Genomic DNA, 10,575 nt, shown 5'->3' with positions numbered 1-10,575 from the left:
CTGTAATCCCACCTACTCGGGGGCTGAAGTGAGAATGGCTTGAACCCAGGAAGTGGAGATTGCAGTGAACCGAGATTCCGCCACTGCACTCCAGCCTGAGCGACAGAGTAAGACTTCATCTCAAAAAGAAAGATAAAATATGGTACATCTACACAATGGAATGTTATTAACCTTAAAAGAAGGAAATAACTGATTTGCGACAACATGGATGGACCTGGAGGATGTTATGCTAGTGAAATAAGCCATGATCCCACTTGGATATGGAATCACAGAATCGAACTCGCAAGTAGAGTGTAGAAAGGTGGTTTCATGGGCTGGAGGGAGGGGATAAATGGGGAGATATTGGTCAAAGGGTACAAAGTTTCAGTTAAACAGGACGAGTGAGTTCTGGAGACCTATTGTGCAGCAGTGTGGCTAGTTATATACTTGAAAATTGGTAGGAGTAGATCTTGAAATGTTCTCACCAGGAGAAATAAGTATGTGAGGTGATGGATGTAACCAGCTTGATTGTGGTAATCAATTTCACAATATACGTGTATCGAAACATCACGTATGAAATATATACAGTTTTTGTCAATTTAAAGATGGATATCAGAATTCTAGAATATGATAAAATTGTGTTTTCAAGCAAATAAAGATGGATTACTTAAGAGCGAACGAGTGGTAATTTGGAAACAATGTTGGATTCCTACTTCATTACCTGCACCAAAATAAGTTGCTCATGGAATAAAAATTTGTCTGAAAAAAAACAAAAAAAACATAAATATGAGGGAAAAAAACAGCAATGAGTTTTTAATGATTTATGAGTGAGGAAGAACTTTCTAAGAACTGAGAATCCAGGAGTTATTTTAAAAGACTGACAAATTTAGCTACATTTTAAAAATCTGAGTGGCAAAATGCACACACAAATAGTCAATACAAATATAAAACTGGGAAAATAATTGCAGTTCGTATCAAACAAAGCGCTAATATTCTTGTCCCAGAATTCCTACAGTTTTTTGAAGGCCAATTTGATACATAAGTGTGTAAAGGATATAACCAGACAGCTCACACACAGACACACAAAGAAACGTGAAAAGATGCTTGATCTCACTGGTAAAGCGTAAATTAAAACTATGATGTCATTTTAAAAAATCAGATTCGCAAATTTTAAAAGTTGCTAATGCTGGAATGGCCAGAGTAAGAGGAAACGTGATACAGGCGCACATTGCTGGTAGATGTATAAGTTAGTACAGCCCTCTCTATGGAGGCATTTTGAATTCGTATTTGTCAAAATTACAAATATGCATACCCTTAACCCGGGAATTCCACTCCTCATTGTATATCCTACAAATAAACTGATCTCGTTATGGCACAATGTAATGAGTACATACGTAAGTACTGAAATATTTGGTTATCATAGCATAAAGATGGTAATCAACCCAAATGACTATTACCAGAAAACAAAGTGCGATGTATCCACAAAACACAATACTATGTAGTTGTTAAGCAGAATGAGACAGTCCTCTACATATCAATATGGATAAAGAGTAAGTGAAAAAAGCCAGGAGAAAATGTCTATAATACGCTGTCGTTGTGTACAGGAAAATAAGTGATAATAAATACCGAGAATCTTTGTGAAGGTACAGCCAAGAAACTACTGTCACTGATTGTCTTGAGAGAAGGTACTAGGTGGAGCACAGGACAGGACAAAAGATATACTTTTTACTGTTTCTTCTGTATAACTTTTGAATTTTATGCCATGTTTATGTAATACTTTTTCAAAAAATATATAAAAATATAAAAACATGAAAAACAATACCTTATACTTTTACATATACTATAAAAAGTAGGAAATATTGGGAGGGAGAGGTGGGCGGATCACCTGAGATCAGGAGTTCGAGACCAGCCTGACCAACATAGAGAAACCCTGTCTCTACTAAAAATACAAAAATTAGCCAGGTGTGGTGGCACATGCCTGTACTCTTAGCTACCTGGGAGGCTGAGGCAGGAGAATCACTTGAACCCAGGAGGTGGAGGTTGCGGTGAACGAAGATCACACCACTGCACTCCAGCCTAGGCAACAAGGGCAAGACTCCGTCTCAAAAAAAAAGTGGGAAACATGCAATAAATGATAAAATCAAATTTAAGATACTACTTCTGGAGAGTAAAAGAGGAAGAGAGGGAACAGTATTGGCAAGGGATACAGATGTGGTTTCAACTATATCTGTAATGGCTTTCCTTTAAAAAATAAGATATGGCCAGGAGCAGTGGTGCACACCTGTTCTCCCAGCGACTCGAGAGGCTGAAGACGGAGGATCCTTTGAGCCCAGGAGTTCAAGGCTGTGGTACACAATGATTATGCCTGTGAATAGCCACTGCACTCCAACCTAGGCCACATAGCAACACCCTGTCTATAAAAAATAAGATATAAAGTAAATATGACATAATATTAAGTACATAAGTACTTGTTATATCTGTAAGAATATATAATATTTCATTAAAAATTAGAGGGTCGACCTTTATCTTGGGAAGATATACATACTAATTTATCATGTGCCCAGAAAATTAGGCCTCTACATGGGTTTTCATTTGTATGTGAAATGGCTCAGAAATGAACAAGAACTGGGAGTCACCCAACTCATCTCTGTTTCTAGAGTGCCTGGTGCTCCATCATGGGGCTGCCCCCAGGCCTCAACTCCTCCACTTCACAGCTCTTTACCCTGCCTCCTCCACTCCCTGTTCAACCTCCTGAGTAACATTTCAGGGCCCTAGTGCAAAATCCAACCCTGCCTTCTTTCCTTAGAGGCTTCTCAGAGCCTGGAGGCTTTGACTCTCTTCTGAGAAGTGGAGGACAGAAGAACTGAGACCCTGACCACCTCTCAAGAAGCTTAACTTGTTCAAGTCAAAGCCAAAAGCAGGACGTCTTTTCTGGAACTGAGATTGTAGACCGCTACAAGAGCCTAGAGAAGGCATTTCACTGAGGAAATGGAACCGGAGCCCTGGAATAGAGCTTACAGGATGGCCAAGAGGTATACCTGGAAGTGAGACTAGGCTGAACAAGGCAGAGGCAAGCTGTGGCACAGACACAATGAAAAGACTAAGAGAATGGTCTGTGAAGGCATGTTGATACCAAGCTGAAGGAGTATCCAGAAGCTTCAGAAGAGAGGGCAGGGGTGCCTTTCAGGGTGATCACGCCACTGGAACTCTGAGAGATGATTGGAGTCGTCCAAACGAGCCGTAAAGGTGTCCTAGGGCGGGATAAGGCCCAGGAAATGGAGAGGCAGAAACACACAAGAGAAACAGTGGCCCAGCACTCCTGAGACAGGCTGTCCCACCACCTGCCCAACCTGGAGTACAGGCTGAGCAGGAAGTGGAAGCAGTGACCATTGACAGCGGTTAGGAAGTTACTGCTGAGGTGGAATTTCCACAGTATATGGAAAATTAGAACAAGTCCACAACATCTATAACTAATGTATTGTTCCAAAGTTCCCCACCCCCAGCTGCCTGTCCACCCTACCACAGTAATTTCCCTTTTTGAGGCTGTCGACAATTTTACCCAAATCTCTTTCTACCCAGTCCTTCAAACAACTTCCCAAGAACTCCCTGGCCAATCATTTTCCTGACTAGAACCCTCAAATTACTAATCCATTTTATTCCTAAAATTATATCACATCATTCCACTCACCAGAGCCACCTAAATTAATTGATCCTTTCAACCAGTCCCACATACCATGCCAACCACCCTGCCCTACTAAGCCATGGGCCCACCCCCCCACCATTTCTCACTTACTCTCTGTTCCCCTGAGAATCTGTTCAGCACCAGTTACCCAGTGGCAATGAACTTGGTTGACGGTTGCTTTGACAGAGAATATTAGCTTCATAGGCATAAATGGTATGTTCCTGTACCTTCCTGGATGGGCTTCAATTTACACTGAGACCATGAGCATTTTTACCTTAGGGGAATCCTTATCCAGTGGACAACCTGACACCAAGCCCATGGATGCATTGATCCCATGGAACTCCAACCTCAGGGGCACCTTGATCACTTAGAAAGGAACATGGCAACCCCAAGGGAACACATCCTCCCTAGGAACACTGACTCTCTGTTCATACTGGCTCTGTAAGGACTCTGTCTCTGTGGGCTCCCTGACCCAGCAAGCAGATTAATCTCAGGTGGCAATGAGTCCCTAAAGCATCTCGCTGGCCCACTGACCCCAGGTACAGTAACAGCATTTGCTCCATAGGCATCATTCATTCATTTAGCATTCACTGGGCTGCTTTTATTTGCCAAATATTATGTTAGCATTGAATGAATAAATATACACTTTATGGTAACTGGGGGGGGGGCAGAGAAAAAGGGGAAACAGGCAATTTTGGAGGCTGTGTCTATCTCCAGATGGTGGGAGGAGGGAGGGATTGAGGCCCCTTTCCTCTTAGCGGCAGCTCAGGAGCGATCCCAGGGTCAGTGCTTCCATCTGGATCAGGTGAAGCACACACAGTGAGCCTGTCTTTTTGCTCTCTGCAGAGGGTGGGCATGGGATCGCCCTGTTTCTGTTGCTAAATTGGTCCTGCTGGGGGACTGCACTGTATTCTCACCACCTCTGCAAGGGACAAGGGATATGTGTGACCTTACAATGACTTTGGTGTGCTCTCTGTTAGGGCCAGACAGGGAGGGCAAACCATCTCACAAAATCTCAATCCTTTTATGAACAATGATATTTGTATTGTTATGAGTAACATTTATTTTTAAGGATTGGAAAATATAGAAAAAAGAGAAAGAAGAAAATATAAATAATTCAAATTCGCCCTCAGTGATCATTATTGTTAACATGTTCTGCCAATCCCTTTTCTCTGCAAACAACTTTTTTAAAAACAATGTTTCAAATTTTGTATTTTGTCTTTTTTTAAACTAAACATTTTAGAATGAATATTATCCAGGTCATTAAATCTTCAAAAACCTTATTTTAAATAGTTTTATAGATTCCTATTATATGGGTAAACTATGATCTACTTAAATGATCTTTTAGTGTTGGGCATATGGGTTCTTTCTGATTTTGTGCTAATAGATATCCTCCATGGTCAACAACTGTGTGCAGACATAAATGTCCGAGTTTCTGCTTCTTTAGGTCAATCTCTCTCCCCAGTTCTGTGTCATACTTTGTGACCTGAGAAGCCCGCGTCGTGCTGCTCAACCTCTGGGTTTGAAGGAGACCATCATGAAAATACACCTTTGGCTCTGCATGCCCCCTTTCCACAGGATTCAGACACTACTGACGGAGGGCATGGGAAACTGAGAGGGGACCAGAGACAATATTATCCCACTTTTTGCCCTCCAAGGCCCAAACTGTAAACCTCCCCCACTCCTCCGTTGTCCAAGCCAGAACCTTCATGAAAATGAACTCAATCAAATTAACTTTTGAAGAGTAAACGAGATTCTAGGGACATGGGAACCTGATTGCAGTTCCTTTTTCCCACCCACGATCTATAGCCCCTCCTGATCCTGTGAGCTGCTTGAAGGTAAGTGAGGCCTTGACCTCTGCTGGACTCCTAAGAGACAGAATTATTTTAGAGTTTTGTCCTTCGTGAGTGAGGAGAGTCCACAGAGATCTGGGGACCCATGAAGGGAAGCAAGTGCGGGAGTCTTGCTGGATTTTTGCTCTGGCAAGAAGGATTGAACAGGTAAACTGAGTCTTCCCTGCCCTGAGACAGGACAGCGTAATGAGACAAGGGCTTCAGAAGGGTATTGGTGTCTTGTCTGGTTCTGCCCCACCCATCCCAGATAGACCATTTCCCCTCCCAACACCCACAGAGCTGCCAACAACAGCCCCAACAAGCTTCACTCCTCTCTCCTTAGAACATCAAAGAATCAGTTCTTACTGAAAGTTTACTTGTTGCAGCCTGTAACTATGACTTCAGCTTCTGAGCAAATGTGATGAAGAAATTAGCATTTTCCCCACATACTAGCTACAGTCAACATTTCCAGGGGTATTCAAAGAGAACCCAGGTGGTTTAATATATAAATCTAATTGCCAGCATTGACTTGCTTCTCATTGCAAAGTCTAGGAATCCATGCATACTCAGTAATGCAAATCCTTGCGAGCTGGCAAAATTCCATTTGTCCCCCTTATCACCAGCAATGTCTCCCAGAAGGCAAGCAGTTGCCTATGGCAATGATCTAAGCTGTGAATTAGATGTTTGGCACATGATAGTTTGTCTGATCCATCTTGTCTGTCAGTTCTGTGAAGGTATTTTCTGTCTCGTTAGGGTCTTCCTGCCCTTTGCTTATGTTTCTGTTCCATGATGATGGTCATTAATTTTATAATGGTCTCTGTCCCACAGTGTTGGTCCCAACCATAACAGGCCACCAGTCTCAGGAGCATTGCTCTATGCCAGACGTTTTCTGAGTCATGGCCACTAGAGGACACCCTTACACCACTTAAAGGCCAAAGGTTGCCAGTGGCATTCCCTTAGTTCCTGAGCTGTTTTCTGAGGGCCTGACCAACAAAGCACCTTCTGCTTTGGAGAGGCCAGGATGATGCCAAAAAAATGACCAAAGCTTTTGGAGCTGCTTCCCTTGGCCACCTTTGAGCCACAGAGTGATGAAACCAAAGCATCTTCCTCTATCCCCACTGCCAAAATCACTCCAAATAAACACATAATATTTCTAAACGTGGTTTGATAACACAGTTTCAAGTAAATCTACTAGGGTCCACTCCCCTTCCAATCAGATTATAATCTACAAACCCTCTATACAGAAATTTTGGAGCAGCTGTTGCCCAGAAGAAACCCTAGCTCAGGACCTGACAACCAAAATGAGGTTCTTGGAGCTTTCCTTCCAGGGAAACGGTGATGCTTATAAGAGAACCTGGACTTTCCACATGATACTAGAATTCTGGACAGGAAAGTGAGGGACTCTTGCCAAATTCTGGAGGTTAGAGAAGTGAGAGGTACAAGATAGGATCCTGTCCAATGGTCCCAGTAAAATTGTTTTGTTGATTGAAAGTGCAAGGGATAGACAGAGGTAATGGTTAGCTGAGAATGGGAGCCCCAGATTTAGAGCTAAAAATTCAGCTGGAGGGAAAACATAGTTTGGGTCCCCTTACAACAGAACATGTGGCAAAGACTTGGGGTAAAATAGTTTACATGTGAGGTGATCTGCATTCGATCCCTATGATTACCATAATAAGTGCAACAGTTCACCCTTATCCATGCGGGATGCATTTCAAGACCTCCAGTGGATACCTGAAGCCATGGATGGTACCAAACTCTATATATACTGTGTTTTTTCCCAAACATACATACCTATGATAAGGTTTACTTTATAAATTAGGCACAGTAAGAGATTAACAACTAATATAAAACAGAACAATTATAACAATATACTGTAATAAAAGTTATGTGGATGTAGTGTCTCCCTCCCTCTCTCTCTCCTCTGCTTCTCAAAATATCTTACTGTACTGTACTGCATGTAACTGAAACTGCAGAAAGCAAAATCATGGATAAAACCATGAATAAGGGGGCTGTTGTATCATAAACTTGGTGGCATAAGACAACATAAATCTATTTTTTCACAGTCTTGGAGGCTAGAAGTCTGAGATCAAGGAAGGGTCTTTGATACTGCCCCCAAAGCTTTTATATTTTATTTTTTTATTTTATTTATTTATTTATTTTTTAAATTTTTTTGAGACGGAGTTTTACTCTTGTTGCCCAGGCTGGAGTGCAATGGCACAATCTCAGCTCACCATAACCTCTGCCTCCTGGGTTCAAGTGATTCTCCTGGCTCAGCCCCCTGAGTAGCTGGGATTACAGGCGTGCGCCACCACGCCCAGCTAATTTTTTTGTATTTTTAGTAGGGATGGGGTTTCTCCATGTTGGTCAGGCTGGTCTCGAACTCCCAACCTCAGGTGATCCGCCCGCTTCAGCCTCCCAAAGTGCTGGGATTACAGGCACAAGCCACTGTGCCCGGCCAGGACTCCAACATATCTTTTGAGGGGGACAAAACTAACCCATAATATGATCTTAGAAGCAAAAGCAAACGGAGACAAGGATAGGAAGAACTTAATGCAACCAAAGGTATTAAGCTGGTTATTTCTGCAGCAACAGGGACTCAGTCCCACTGAGGAACCTCCAAGGAACCATGTGACATACCCCTCAGAATTCTCCCACTGAGGGACTGGAAGGCTGGGGCATTTAGCCAGTTATCCCACTGGCTGAAGAATTCTCCTAGGAGGCTGGCTAACTTCCTCATACTTACAGGCTACAACTACAGCAGGTCTGCATCCTTCTCTAGCTAATTAGGAGAGCTTGAGGTGGATGTGAGCCCTGCGTGCGGGGCTGTCTGCCGCCATGGTGCTGAAATCAAGGAGGCACCCCCAGTGTTAGAGAGGGTACCCTCCTTACACTGCTCAGATCTGCTCCTCCCCCTTAGCAAGTCCACACTATCACTGACTCTTTAAGTGGACTCTTTATGAGTATGCAAGCTCTTAGAAAAAGAAAAGGGACTTTCAAGAGTAGAATTAGTGGAATAAACTATAGCCCCCTGTGGCAGCTGGTCCTCAGCCACAATTAATATTCATCATCTCCCCGCTCCTGCTCCAACCCACCAATTCCAGATTTCTTTCATGACTGGGCAATGCTAAAGTTGGCCTGGACTGCTCTTCCTGAGAGCCTGGGCCCTTGACTGTCTCGCCACTACCCTACTTTGCTGGCTGTGATTGGCTATGCACCATTATCACTCAGCATGAAGGCACCAAGAGACACTCCAGCGCCCAAGTTTCAGATTAATCCTCCCTGCCTCATTATGCAACAGCCACTTTAGCTTCTCAGAATGGGGGTTGATTGCCAGCTCCAATATGGTAACTTTTCTTATCTGATAGTCCACTGGCAGGAGGAGCCCAAAGCAACCCAGCAATAGAGTCAATGGAAAACTTCTCATGTTAACCAGTGGAAGATTGCCCCCTGAGAATCAAGACCTCTGTTGCAATGAAGCCCGCTGCAGAAATGGGAAACACAGTTTCTCCAAGGAGCTGACTGGGGTGATGATGAAAGGGGCCAGTACTATTTCTACCTGTTGGTTACTCTGGCCCTGTGTGTTCCAACACAGCACTGTATATCATCCGACAGTTTAGTGCATACACTACATCTTGGAGTACAGTGACCCAATCCACAAGGTGTCATCCCAAAGCTGGCTCCTTCCCTGGGCTTTAATAAGCCACTCCCACTTTCTACCCCTTGTTTACAAGTAATCCAATATATTAGAAGATCCTTTTTTTTTTTTTTTTTACAAGACCATTGTCATGATCCTTTATCATAAAATAGACACTTGAGCTGAGACTTTATTATGCAGGATCCCATGCTGATAAATTAGACCCTCTATAAACCACTGGTGAAGCACAACAAGAAATGAAGATAAATCAGAAAAGGTGTCCATCTTTTCTTTGTCAATAAGGACAAACTGCTGCGTGCTCAGGGTGGAAGGAATCTGATGTCATTAACTTATCACCAAGTGCTGGGGCAGTCCCATCAAGGAATGGCACCATAACCAGGATCCAGTCTCTCTGCTGCATTCAGCAGCAGTGGCAGGTAAATAAGCCTTGGTGAGAGGGAGTCCCTGTGGTTGGGCTTTCACCTCTGCCTTGTTCCTGCTGCATTCATGGGCCCAAGCTTTTAGTTGGTTGAGAATTGAAACTGACTGATATTCACCAGACAAATCCTTCTTCCTACCTGCTCATTGAGTGCCCCCTGCACAGCAGATGCTCTCTGATGGGCATTGACAGGAGGCATAAAGCTCTGCACAGTCTGGTCCCACCCCATTAGTCCATCCACATGCATCTCCCCTATACTTCCTTCTCCAATATTCCAGTCTCGCTTCACCCAGGCCTGTGACCTCCCAAGTGAGTTGCTCTCCAGTGCCTAGAAGTCCATGTGTACTTTTGCCTCAGGCCATGCCTCCCTACATGCAAAGTGGATGACCAAGTGTACTGCCCAAGTCTTCCCCCTAGGAGGAAGTCCCTCTCCACTCAGCTTAAGAACCTCTCGTGAGTGGGTGTGTAGTACCGCTGGAATTCATTTTTGTTTCACACCACCGTATCCAGCCAACTCCTGCGTACATCAAGCTCAGATTTTTTCCTCCTACAGCAGTGGTGATATGGGACACTCCCACAGAAAGGAGGTTGGAGCAACAGGGGTAGATGACAGAGTTTGAATTGTGTCTTCATGTAGTTTACTTGTGCTTTTTGCACCTGTCTGTATCCAACACCAAGTCATTGTCATCATACAATGAATTGCTAGTTTCTGACTGGTGAACTGGTAAATATAAAATGCCCAGTTCATGCCTGGGTGAATTTATGACTGGTGTCCCAGATTACTATGGGAAGATCTAGTCACACAGTGTCTTGATGTCCCACATCAGGTATTTAAGCTCTCTTAGGGCCCACAAGCATACTATAAGCTCTCTCTTTGCAAATATGAGTAGTTCTCTGCTGCAGAAGGCAGAGTCCACCTCCAAACCTAAAAGGTCCACATGACTTTCCAGAGACTCAGCACAGGGCTCTTATCTAACACAGATACCTCCGGCATTATTGGACTTTCAGG

Source organism: Chlorocebus sabaeus, chromosome 1, assembly GCF_047675955.1.
Source record: "Chlorocebus sabaeus isolate Y175 chromosome 1, mChlSab1.0.hap1, whole genome shotgun sequence".
NCBI lineage: Eukaryota > Metazoa > Chordata > Mammalia > Primates > Cercopithecidae > Chlorocebus > Chlorocebus sabaeus.
This window is presented reverse-complemented; position numbering follows the sequence as displayed.